General features: G+C 48.8%; 1 protein-coding gene across 6 annotated transcripts in view; it reads left to right on the top strand.

Annotated features, from left to right (window-relative positions):
• The first annotated feature begins 3,272 nt into the window (after positions 1 to 3,272).
• Positions 3,273 to 12,903, top strand: part of ZBTB17 (zinc finger and BTB domain containing 17) — a 32,575-nt gene continuing 22,944 nt past the window's right edge. For 5 of the 6 annotated variants that reach the window (XR_014299380.1, XR_014299381.1, XM_082685465.1 and 2 more), the window contains exons 1-2: positions 3,273 to 3,644; positions 5,576 to 5,662. The gene's annotated coding sequence lies outside the window, so the exon portion shown is untranslated. The remainder of the gene's footprint in view (positions 3,645 to 5,575; positions 5,663 to 12,903) is intronic. The other variant, XM_082685466.1, reaches the window with a different exon arrangement.

Raw genomic sequence — 12,903 nt, 5'->3', positions numbered from 1 at the left:
TCCCAACGAGTAAGAAATCAGGCAACCAGCATCCTTCACTCATTTCAGCAGCAGGGTATACTGAGCTCCTGCTCTTGGCCACCTAGCCTGAATTTGTAGATTTCCTCCTTTTGGATTGTTCTAAGGAATTTCTGGCATCTCACCTTCATTTAATGAAGAACACTATTGGGTCTCAACTATCAATCAACCAACTGTGCTGTTAGAACCATTCTCAGCTGTTGGATCTGGGATGTTAAAACCCCAAGGTCTCTTGGATTCACTAATATTTATAAATTCAGCCAAGTTTAATCTTATGTTCCTTCCTCCCTGACTTAACACGTCTAAGTTACAGGTGTATTCTCTATGTTTCAGCACACGGATTAGCTGGGGTTTGCTTCTTTTTTATTCCCCCTCCTTGCTTGCTTGCTTTTCTAAATCAGTAATTCACCTCTAGGTCAGACCACGTGCTTGTTCCCTGGGGCACTTTGGACTGGGGCAGATCTGGAAACCAATAAAGGATAATGATCTCTGAGCGGAATCAGCATCTCTTTGCAAAGTAACTTCCTCAGATAAGGACCTACGTGCTTTCCAAGGAAAGCAGGGTCAGTCTCATTCAATGAAAAGAGGGTGCTGCATCCAAGGTAAGAGTTTCACTGAATTTTGGATTTGGAGAGGTCAGGGAACTTAGTCTTTTGCCTCCACCCAAACACCCCCCATCTTAATTGCTAAGTGCCACTCGTTCCCATTCAATGCACCTAGCCAGCCTGTGAATACAACTTCTATTGTAATTGTATTACAATTCAGCAGTACACAGGATCAGCTCTGTCCAATTTTTGGCTACATAAGCCCTGTAGCTACAAGAGAGGAGATAACGTTTTTAGAGTTGTCAGGAATGGCCCTTGTTTCTCTGGTCCTGTCTTGAGCTGAGAATTTAAACCCTAAATATTTCCTTTTTGAAAGTCTTCAGTGCAATTATAAATAGACAGCCTACGTGATAGTCCTTACGGTCCTCCTCCTCTAATGGTAGGTTGTGGCAACTACTCCATCTACTAAAGCCTATCTTTATTAGGCACGTTCCCCCAGGCAACAATACTTAACTGTGATAAGTGATAATATCTTTAATGCCTTGACCCCCTTGGAGGTCAGTTTCCTGCAGAAATAGAAACCTTGCTGGGCATTCTCTTTAAACTTTTTATTTTGAAAAAAAAAATGTAGGTTCACATGCAATTGTTCTTGTGGGTTTTTGTTTTTTTTTTTTAGATTTTATTTATTTATTCAACAGAGAGAGAGAGAGCACAAGCAGCGGGAGCGGCAGGCAGAGGGAGAGGGAGAAGCAGGTCCTCTGCAGAGCAAGAAGCCCCATGCAGGGCTTTATCCCTGGGATCATGAACTAAGCTGAAGGCAGACTCTTCACCAACTGAGCCACCCAGGTGCCCATGTTTTTGTGTTGAGAAAGAGAGAGAGAGCGTGCTGACCACAGAGCCCACAACCCTGAGATCATGACCTGTGCCAAAATCAAGAATCATAAAGAGTCGAACGCTCAACTGAGTGAACCACCCATGCACCCCAGTTCACAAGCCATTGTAAGAAACAATACAGAGCGATCCCACCACCCTTCTTCACCCACTTTCCTCCATGCTCTCATCTTGTGAGGCTATAGTACCATCATATCACAACCAGGATATTGACAGCGATACACAGTCAAGGTACAGAACATTTCCATTGTAAAAGGATCCTTCATGTTGTCTTCAGACTTCTTTTTAAGCAGAAAGGGATTTAATACAGAAAATTAAGTGTTTAACATTATCACAGGGGTTGAAAGAAAGGTCTCTAGAGGGTCCTCTAGTAATATGACTCCCAGAACACCACAGAACTCACCCACCAGAGGCTATTACTTCTGCCACAATCAGGAAGATAAGGAATCAAGAAGTTATCCCCGAGATTATTGCATTCAACATATCACCAGCAAGATCACCATGGGTCTAAATTTGGGACTAGAAGCTGGTTCCCCCACACTAGAATGCTGAGTTTGGCTGTCACCATCTCACAGATGTGTCTGAACACTCCTGAAGCTGGAGACTAGCCGCCATGTGCTGCTGCAAACCCTCACATCTGCGTGACCTTGCTTGCCAGCGGCAACCAGCTAACGTCGGGAGGACCAATAGCTACTGCCTCCCTTCTTCCTTCCATCCAGTCTTACTAACTGGCAGAATCCATCTGTATCTGGAATTCTAACTGCACCTGAGTCTGGGAAATGGAATTTTACCTTTTTAGACTCTGGAGGAATAGACGTTAAGTCTGAGCTGACTACATCCAACACAGATGGACACAGAGGTGTATTTGTGTCCTTTGTGTTGGGAGGACAAGAGGGGTCCTATCAGATTTGCTATGATTTTCCTGTAAAAGAAAAGGGTGAAATCAACTGCTGCTGAGCTTTTTAGGGTCCCTACTGACTGTGAAGGGAAGAGGAGTGACTTGGCCAGACCGACATTTGTTGAAGTTCCTCTCCAGGCTAGCGATCATGAATTTGTAGGGAACAGTCTGTCCCTTAGGGTACTTTGTCCAACTGTGCATGGCTGTTTGGGTGCCAGCAAAGAGAAAAGGCATGCTTGATTTAGTGAGGGTTGGAAAGCTTACCAAATCCATGTCACAGAAAGACAAGAGACCAAAGAAGTTCATGGTGGTGGCAAGAGTGTTATTAAAACCCATGGGAAGGTGCCAGGGTTGCTCAGTCGGTGAAGCGTCTGCCTTTGGCTCAGATCATGATCTCAGGGTCCTGGGATTGAGCCTGCTTCTCCCTGGCCCTCTGCTCCCTACACACATACACATACACTCTCCCCTGCCTGCGACCCCCACCCCCAGCCAGCTCACGCTCTTTCTCAAATAGATAAATAAAATCTAAACAAAACAAACCCTCCTGGGAAATAAACAGGATCGGGAGTAAAGCAAAGAGAAAGCCCACGAACTGTGAGGAAGTAGAGAAGTCAATGGTGTAGAGGTGCTGCAAAGCTGGAAAGAGGCCACAGGACTGTTCGAGTCTGCAGACACTTTTGTTTCCAGCACCCTCCTTCTCAGGCAGGCTAATCCTGGATCTGCCCTAAATAGGAAATGGGGCAACGGTTGGCTCAGGAGGCAGAAAAACATAAGCGGGGATCTGCAACTTGGGAGCCACAACTAGGTTCACGTCCGTGCTCCTCCACTTCTAAGACACTTAACAATGGACAATTCATTTACTCTTCCTGAGGCTCCGTTTTCCCTTCAAAAAGGGGGAGAAAAAGACGATCCATGGTTAGCGAGAAGACTTAATGAGATCATGCACGTAAAGTGCTTAACACAGTGCCTGGCACACAGTAATCGCTGAAAGCGAGAAAGCTGTTACTGTTATATTTGTAATAGAAAACCAAGGAAGGGTTACAATGAGGACAATTCTGAGTGCAGAAGTACTGTAATACAGAACTTCTGGATACGTGAGCGCATGCGCCTGTCCGCGGTCCTCGGTAGCGCAAGCGTTGCGCATGCGCCGGAAGTTGCAGCCGGGAAGCCAGCGAGGTCGGTTCCGCCCGACTCTGACATGGCGGCGCCCTTTGTCTGCTGTGAAGTGCCGTCCCCGGCCTTCTCGCGGCCGTGATGCACCTCCCTCTACAGTGGGGTCCGGGACATGGCAGGTGAGGGTCAACAAGCGCCCGGGGCTGGCCGAGTCCCAGGAGCTGGGCGGAAGCGGCGAAGGATGGGGCGCGGCGGGAAGCCGGGGACGGTTGTGTGGGGGAGGGGAGGGAAGTGGAATGGGAAGGGAACCCGGACTGGGGGGACCCCACGGGGCAGGAGGGTGCGAGGCAGCTGGGGTGGGGGGCGCCGCCAGGCGAGTGGACGCGGAAGGGGCGAGCGGACCCGCAGTTCCTGCGAGGGAGCGCGGGTCGCTCCCCGGGTTGGGTGACACCCCAGCTGGCAGCATCTCCGCCCCCGCCGCCTGGCTGTCACCGTCTCTTGACCCCCCCCTCCCCCGCGCGCCGCGGCGGGTGGTCGTTCTGCGGCCACAGGGTGACGGGGTGCCGGGACAGCTCACTTCAGCGGGTCGGGGCCGGAGGGCATGGGCCTGCCACAACCAGGAGGTGCTGGCAGAGTGGGAGGTCCACACTAACCCCTGTATGAGATTATTTCATTCATTCCTTCCTATCGCAGACGGTGGCCTGGCACCTGATAGGTTGTGAGGATAGAGCTAGTGAACCGGGCCGACTTGCTCCTGGTCTAGTGGTTTCAAGTGTGAACTGTGGAGCCTGGCAGCCAGGGTTTGAGTCCCGGCTCTCTGCTTCCCAGTGGTGTTCTGAAGCACCTTGGGTTCTCGCTCTCTGCCTCAGTTTCCTCAGACCTAAAGCAGACATAGCAATAAAACCTGCCTCCTAAAGTTGTTCTAAAAGGCCGTAGGTATAAAGTGCTGAGAACATTTCCTGGCACAAAGTAAATGCTCTCTGTGTTCATTGCTGCGATTATTCGTTTCACGATCCGGCCGGATGGACGGAAAGCAGAAAAGTTGGAAAGAGTAGAGGCACCTCACTCAGTCTAGGCGAATCCAGGCAGGCGTCTGCTCCCCAAGAAGCAGAGACCAAAATGATGCTTAGGAGAGTGGAGGCAAGAAACACTCCCCAGTTGAAGATGGGGTTTGTGAGAAAGATTAGGGGCCAGTGTAATAATTAAGTTTTTTGCCTAGAGACAGAGCTAAGAGGTAAGACTAAAGAAGCTGGCCAGTGGACTGGTCCTAGGTGACCTTGTAAACCTAGTTAAGGACTTGAAGTTTTAGGTTAATGGGAAGCCATTTAGGAATCAGAGGGGATTAGAATAACCACCTGGCTGTGTGAAGGATGTGGTGAAGCGAGCCGGCCTGGAGAAATGAGGGCGGTCTCCAGTCAGGTTAGAGGCAGAGGGTGGAGAGAGAGGTTTTGGAGAACTGACAGAACTTGGTGATTTCTTAGATGAGGGAGTTAGAGGCAGAGAGGTGTCAGGATTGACCTCCTCTTCTTGACCGGTGGGTGGTGATGCCACCCAGTGTGATAGGGAACAGGATGGGGAGCAGGTGTGAGAAGGGAAGATACATTTAGTTTTGAACATGTGGAAAGTGGTGCCTGTAAGACATTCCAGGGGAACGTCCAGTGGTGAGGTAGCAGTTCTCATTCATCAAAAGTCCCTAAAGTTGGGGAGGGGGGTGTAGTCACTGAGGGTGAGGGTATGAAATGAGAAGCGAGGGCATCTGAGACATCCCGGGGGTGATGCTAATGCTGTAGCAACTCGGGAACCTGGGCACAGTCTTGTTGCTCTTGCTTTTTAATGTTTCGTTATGTCTCTTGCTGAGCAGGTATTCTGAGTGTAGAGACTGGGAGTGGTTTACTCACCTTTATGACCCTGGTGTCCAGCCCCGGGTCTGGCATGCAGCAGGCCAGTAACGATGCAGAGAAACTTGTACTGAGCGCTTACATGGTGCCAGGCTCTTGGCTCAGGGCTCCGGGTTTGCCTGTGTTTCTTGGATGCGTGAAAGGGCAGCTTTTAGGGAGCAGGTGCCTTTCGGGTTCTCATCAGATTTTCTGCTTGGGTGTCTTTGATTCAGGTAATGAGCTGGAGGAAGAGAGCCAAGCTGGAGTTTACGCAGACACACTGTCAGAAAAGAGTAGCCTGGGCTACTTGGAAATCTGAGGTATGTCTGTAATGCTCAAGGATGAAACAACCCAGGAGGTCAGTTTGTTTGTCCTTCTTCTCTAGGCTCAGCGTGACTCAGATCACCCTTTCAAGATAGCTTTTTCTTTCAAGTTATATAGTAATGACAACATCTGAGTTTGGGTGGGAAATTGTGGCTACAGCTACATCATTTATGCTTGGTTTACCAACACAGACCAGACTAGGGCAAATGCTCACACCTTGTTTTAATCACGTACAACCTAACCTAACATGCTCCAGCAAAGCAATTCTGAAACACAGTGGCCAAAACAAACTCAAAGTATATTCCTCTCCTCTCATCAAACGTCTGGAGGGCAGCCAGAGCTGGTAGGGCCTCCTGCTCTATTCTGTGAAGTATCCAGGAACAGGGTTCTAGTGATCATGTGGCTCTCTTTGCTCAAACCCAGGCTTGCATCTCATGGTCAAATTTGGCTGCTGTAGCTCCTGCCATTGTGTATGCACCCCATCTGGCAGAAAGGGAAAGACAGAGTGGGGAGCACATATTCATACCTTTTAAGGTTCTAATGTTTAAAGATACATATTTTTGTGCAGCATGTCCCCAAACATAAGCATCTGGTGTACAACCAAAAAGAACGAATCATGACTGTTCAGGCTGGAGGGAAAGCTGGCTGAGAGAGCCTGCTGGGTCCCCTGTGTGACTAAATTGCTGTCTCTGAGGCTTGGCCCCAGCCTCAGGGGAAAGTCCACGGCATCGGTGGAAGAGGCGAGCTGCTCTGGCTTTGGGTGGGTTGATGTTGCTTGGGCCCAGGGAGTCCAGACTCGTGGATGTATTCAGCGTTTTCTGGGGTAAGTGCTGGGGATGTAGACTCGATGCTGGGCGCAGGGAGCTCTTAGCCATGTGGATGATCACAGTCTAGTGCAAGGAGCAGCGCGGGGGAGGCACAAAGGAGAAGGATGCCGGAGCCTGGAAGGCCCTGCCGGAGCCCGGAAGATTCGGAGTGAGCAGCGCGTTCGGACTGACACCCATTCGGGGCTCCTCAGACAGAGACAGCGAGGACTCTGGTGTCGAGTGCGAATCCCTGCCTGCCCGTGTCTTGACTCTCTGAGGGCCAGTTACTTCACTGTTGTACCTCCATTTCCTCATCTGTCTGACAGGGCCGACAGCATCTAGCTCACAGGATCGTTTAGAGGCTCCTGAGAGATGAAGAGCGTACTTCCCAGGGTTTGCCATGTAAAGGGGACTTACCTCCTGCTGCGGGGCGCGGGGTGGTTCGAAGCCAGGGAGGCCGGCGAGGGCTGCAGTCCACGAAGGCCCACACCCCTAGGGAAACCGGGTTGTGGCCTCCCTGAGGGCAGGAATTATCCAGATGGCGCAGAGGGGATCAGCGACTGCTCTGTGAGTTCTACCAAGCTCTCCGATGAAAGGTGTCCGTCTGTGGATTCTCAGAGAGCATGCTCTGAAAGGTCTGGTGAAGGGTCCTTTGGGAAGGGAAGGATTGCCTCTGCCTGTTTAATTCCCACAAGCTCAAATGCTTCTGGAAAGCCTTCTCCGGGTGCTGCCTGGCTACCCGCTGCTGCTGAGGTCGGAGCTCCTCCTCTGTTGATTTCTTAGCACCCTGTCCTCATCTCCCAGTGCATTCGGATCTCCCATTATAATCGTGGGTTCCTTTGTCTCCCTCTTGGCCCACCAGCATCTCGCAGGCAGAGACAGGGGATCATTTCTTCTGGTAGCCCCACTGTGTACCTCATTTCCCGGGACATAGCTGGTGCTCAGTAAACATTGTCGGAGGGCGGGTGCTCAGCCTTGCTAGGCTGAAGGGGGACTGGCAGTTAGGCTGATCAGAACTCCGGTGTGATGTGCGGTTGGCATGCTATCGCCAGAGGACAGGATGGGTGATCTGATGTCTGATGGTGGATCTCGTATCTGGCGGGAGTGTGGACATAAACTTGGTGAGCTGTGTGACCTGACGATGAGCGTTTACGTCGGGAGATGGTTTTTCTGTCTTTTTCCAGTAGAGCATGGTTTCTCAGCCTTGACATTATTGATCTTTGGGGCTGCATAAATCGTTGCTATGGGCTATCCTGTGCACTCCAGGATGGCTGTGGCATCCCTGGCCTCCACCCAGAGATGCCCGTAATACCCACCCACCCACAGCTCTGGTGGTGGAACGTATCTCCAGACACTGCCAAACATCTCCTGGGATCAGATCATCCCCAGCTGGAACCCTGCAGTACTTCTAAGTCAGGCATCCCTGGGCTTGGACTAGTTCTTGTACTTATCGGATGTGTTCCTTTGGGCAAAATACTCGGCCTCCAAGCCTCAGTTTTCCCAGCTGCAAAGTGGGGATACTGATGACTTCACCCATAACTTTACTGGCTGGAATTATCGAAGAGGTGATGGATGTAAAATGCTTATTGGAGGGGTGCCTGGGTGGCTCAGTGGGTTAAAGCCTCTGCCTTCGGCTCAGGTCATGATCCCAGAGTCCTGGGATCGAGCCCCGCATCGGGCTCTCTGCTCCGTGGGGAGCCTGCTTCCTCCTCTCTCTCCGCCTGCCTCTCTGCCTACTTGTGATCTTTGTCTGTCAAATAAATAAATAAAACCTTTTTTTTCTCTCCCAAGATTTTATTGACCTGAGCCGAAGGCAGAGGCTTTAACCCACTGAGCCACCCAGGTGCCCCAATAAATAAAATCTTTTTTGAAAAAGTGCTTATTGGAGCACTTGACCCATCATTGGTGACTGGTGTTAGGTGTTAGGAGAAAAGGACCCTTGAGAGGGTCAAGCAAGAAAGTTTGCAGAGGAAGAAAAAGAATGTTTGGTAGAGGGATATGCACAAGGTGCACAAATCAGGAGGTTCTGAAGAATGCAGCGTGGAGGGGCATCGGGTGGCACCGCTGGTTAAACGTGTGACTCTTGGTTTCCACTCAAGTCGTAATCTCAGGGTCGTGGGTTCAAGCCCATCAGGCCCAGCGCTCAGTGCAGAGTCGGCTTGAGATTCTCTCTCCCTGTTCCTTTGCCCCCCCGCCCTCCCGACTCATACTCTCTCTCTCTCTCATGTAAATAAATGAATCTTTAAAAAAAAAACAACGCTTGGCTTCTGTGCCTGACGCAGTTCCCCTCCCAGATAGCTGTTAGTAGTATCTGCGGGTCCTTCCAAAGCTCTTCTGTCCATCGGTCTGTCCCTGTGTTGTCCTGGGAAGACCGTTTTTTAAGGAGTCACATGGTTTGATTAGGTTGCATGGGCGGAGCCCCTGTGGGTCTGAGGGCAGCGGTTGTGGGCGGGGCTTCGGGGTGCGGCCAGTTTGCTGTGTAAAAGACTAGGAGGCTCACTCTTTCCCGGAATTCCTCAAAGGGTGGTGCCCGGGTGGTGGTGAGAAGGGACCCAGACTCCCAGACATCGTGTCTCGGCAGGGTGGCACCACAAAAGGGAGGGACCCAGCCCGAGAGAAAATGAAAAACTTCAAATACATTGTGTGCCCAAAACATGTTGTCTTCGAGACTATTATCTCCTTTTGCCCGTCACAGTTTCTAGATGACTGAAATAACAAAGGTCAAAGAGGAAGCCTTTCAGCACTGAGGGGTTTCTGGGTTGTCTGCAGGCGTGTGTATTGAGTGTCAGCACGGGGGCCTGGCCTTCTCAGAGGTGCTGGGGCCAGCAGCAGCTTGACCTCAAGTCCAAGGGCTACTCCCTCATGTCATCACCACCGCTTCTACAGGAAACCAGGGCTTGGGCTCAGGGAGTCAGGCCTACTGGTGGGGAACTGGAGACTGAAGCCTTGAGCTTCAAAGGAAGAAAGCCAAAGGTCTGTTTAGAATGGAGAGTTGCGGGCGCCTGGGTGGCTCAGTGGGTTAAGCCGCTGCCTTCGGCTCAGGTCATGGTCTCAGGGTCCTGGGATCGAGTCCCGCATCGGGCTCTCTGCTCAGCAGGGAGCCTGCTTCCCTTCCTCTCTCTCTGCCTGCCTCTCCGTCTACTTGTGATTTCTCTCTGTCAAATAAAAAAAAAAAAAAAAAAAAAAGAATGGAGAGTTGCTCACTCCTGTCTACACAGCCGGCTGCAGGCAGAGCTCGGAGGGGGAGTTCCAGCTGAGGGTGGGACTGGCCAGAAAGCAGATGTGGTGGGTTTTGTTGTAGCATCAGAAACCTGCCAGAGGACTTGGTGAGGAGAGCTGACACTGCGGGACATCCAGGCGGGTTGTCGAGAGAGTAAATGCTGCGAGCCCTCATCACAAAAAATATGTTTTCTTTTCCTTTCTGTGTCCCTATGAGAAATGGCCTGAACCTGCCGCGGTCATCATGTCACAGCACATGGGAATTCAAACCATCCAAGTTCACCTTCAGCGGACACAGTGATGTGTGTCAATTATTTCTCAGTAAAACTGGGAAAAAAAACAAACCAAAAAAGAAAGAAAAGCACCGAGCTTCTTATCCTAAGAGCCCTGGCCGTGGAGCCCGTCTCCCCACCCCACCCACACCACTTCCCATGCTGGAACTGTTCAACCAAGAGGCCACCTTCCTGTCCCGAATGGGAGGCGCTGCCGCCCAGCGGGAAGCTGTGTCTCCACCAGCTCCGAAGCCTGGTGGGTGAAGCCCTTCTCATTCCGGTAGTCCCAGGGCGGCCGTGGGCCCGGTCACGGACTTTCCTGGTTCACTGTAACTCCGCTGCCCAAGTTCATGCTTCCAAACATTGTTTCAAGTCAGAAAGAACATTGTTTAATTTTGTAAGTTGTTAAATATTGAGTAGATACAAAGGAACACGCACAGTATAAAGAATAAAGATACAAGGAAACCCATGTGCCCAGCAGTCAGTTTACAAGTGAGAATGTTACCATTAGCTTTGGATGCCCCCTCCCTGATCCTGGTCGTCTCACCCCCAGGTCATTGGAGTTTTGCTTTTATCACTGACTTGCCTTTCTGTAAAGTTTGACCATGTGTGTTCGTATTCCCAGACAATGTATTGTCTCATTGTGCGTGCCATTGAACTTAACATAATAGCGTTGTTTCCTTTGGTGTCTTATGTGGTTGGCTTAGCGTGTGTTCTGGAAGGTAATCCATGGTGCCCATAGTTGCACTTGGCTTTCTCAGATGGATATGTCCCATTGCAAGAGAATTTATTTGTCCTTTCTCTTGCTGATGGACGTTTAGATTGTTTTCGGTATTTGCTGAGACAGTGATGCTATGGACGTTTCTGGAACGCACATGCCACGTCTGCAGGGCGTGGACCCAGGAGTGGGGCTGCATCACAGCGCGTGTGAGCTTCAGCTCGACCAAATAATGCCTGACTATTTCCAGAATGCTTTCCCCAGTTCACAGTTGAACTGACAATTCTGCTTGTTTCACATCCTCCCAACTCTGGTTTTACTTGACTTGAAAATTTTTAGCAGTCTGATGGGAGTGATATCTCATGTGGTTTTGATTTGCATTTTCATGATTATTAGTGGGCTAAGCATCTTTTCATATACTTATTGGTCACTCAGGCTTCAGCTTCTGTGAAACAGCTGCTTAAATCTTTTGTTCAGCTTCCTTTCCCGTTGTCTTTTTCTTGTATATAGACTTCTCGTTTGTTTTTGGTTTTTATTTTGTATACAAATCCTTCATTAGTTATATGTGCTTTAACTCCCTGTTTCCATTTTATGGCTAGTCTTTTCACTGGAGGTTTTTTTTTTTTTTAAAACAAATTCTGAATTTTAAGGTTCATCACTGTTTTTCTTTTATGGTTAGTGCTTTACGTTCCTTTTGAAGAACTTCATCTCTACTTCAAGTTTATAAAGGTAATCCCATAAGTATTGTCTTCCAAACATTTTGTGATTTTGTGTTTTACATTAAGGCTTTCAGCCCATTTAAGATTATTTTTGTGTGTATTATGAGGTAAGGAGCTCATTCAGTTTTTTTAGTAAGTGTACCAAATTGTCCTAGTACTATTTATTGAAAAAAAATGCATCCCTTTCTTGTGGATCTGTGTATGTCACCAGTAACCATTATAATATAGTGAGTGTCCACAAATGTGTGGATCTGTTCCTGAGTTCTTTACCATTTGTTCTCTATCTCTGTCCTGATATCACACTGACTTAATGACTAAATTTTTATGTAACAGTTTCTTGGCATCTGGTAAGGTCTTGGCCCTTTGCTCTTCCATCTTCATTTTATTTTAAGAATTTATTTATTTGACAGAGAGAGACACAGCAAGAGAGGGAATACAAACAAGGGGAGTGGGAGAGGGAGAAGCAGACCTCCTGCCCAGCAGGGAGTCTGATGTGGGGCTTGATCTTAGGACCCTGGGATCATGACCTGAGCTGAAGGCGGAAGCTTAAGGACTGAGCCACCCGGGCGCCCTATCTTCCCTTTAGATTGTGCTTGTCAAATTCCATAAAAATTGTTGCAGTCTTTTATTAGCATTGCTTTCATCTTATTCCACATCAATTTGGATAGAATTAACATTCTTAGGATATTGAACCTTCCATGAACATGGTATATCTCTTAGTTTATATAACTTACCAAAGTCTAACTTAAGTCTCTCACACCCTCCTCTCAAACAGTTAAGGATCTTAGCACACTTTAATTCCCATCACTCCTTCCTTTTATTCTGTAGGTGGGTATTTTAGTTCTTTTTAAATTTTTAGAAGACATAATTAGCTCAGTATTGTTTAGATTTACTCATTTATTATTGACTAGATCTCATCCCTTTTTGCATTTAATACTTTCATTCTGGCATCATTTTTTATCTGCCTGAAGTGTATCTGCCTGACTTAATCATTATGATGTGTGAATTTGGGCTCTCGTCTGTTTGGGGACCATCTAGGGATTTTACCCTCCTCCCATTTGATGCCAAGATTTGATATAGACAGTTTTCTGTGCAGTCTCCCCCCCCCACCCCACTGACTTGAAACTCTCTGTGGCCCCAGCTTTATTCTGGAGGGCACTCCCATAAGACCTCTGCCCTTGGGAGGGAGAGGGAACCCCTGCTTGCTCTGTCCTGCAGATGGCTTTGACGCCCACCCTCAAAACTCCACTTGCTCTCCATACTCCAGCCTCTGCTTGACTTTGTTTGACCCCTCAGTGTTCCTTACTGACTTGCCAGTTCTTTGGTGCATTTTAAAAGCTGTCTCACAAGTCCTCTTCAGCATTTGCAGATGTTTGCTCTGAGACTTGGCTTGGGTACCTGCTGTGCCATGCCTCCAGAAAATCAAGATGTTTCTGAGTCTTAATTTTGTGTTTCATCTGGAAACAGATTTGAATGAAGACTTAGTGATGTCCACTTAGGGCT

This window comes from Mustela nivalis, assembly GCF_964662115.1.
Source record: "Mustela nivalis genome assembly, chromosome: 10".
In the NCBI taxonomy this organism is placed as follows: domain Eukaryota; kingdom Metazoa; phylum Chordata; class Mammalia; order Carnivora; family Mustelidae; genus Mustela; species Mustela nivalis.
This window is presented reverse-complemented; position numbering and strand designations above follow the sequence as displayed.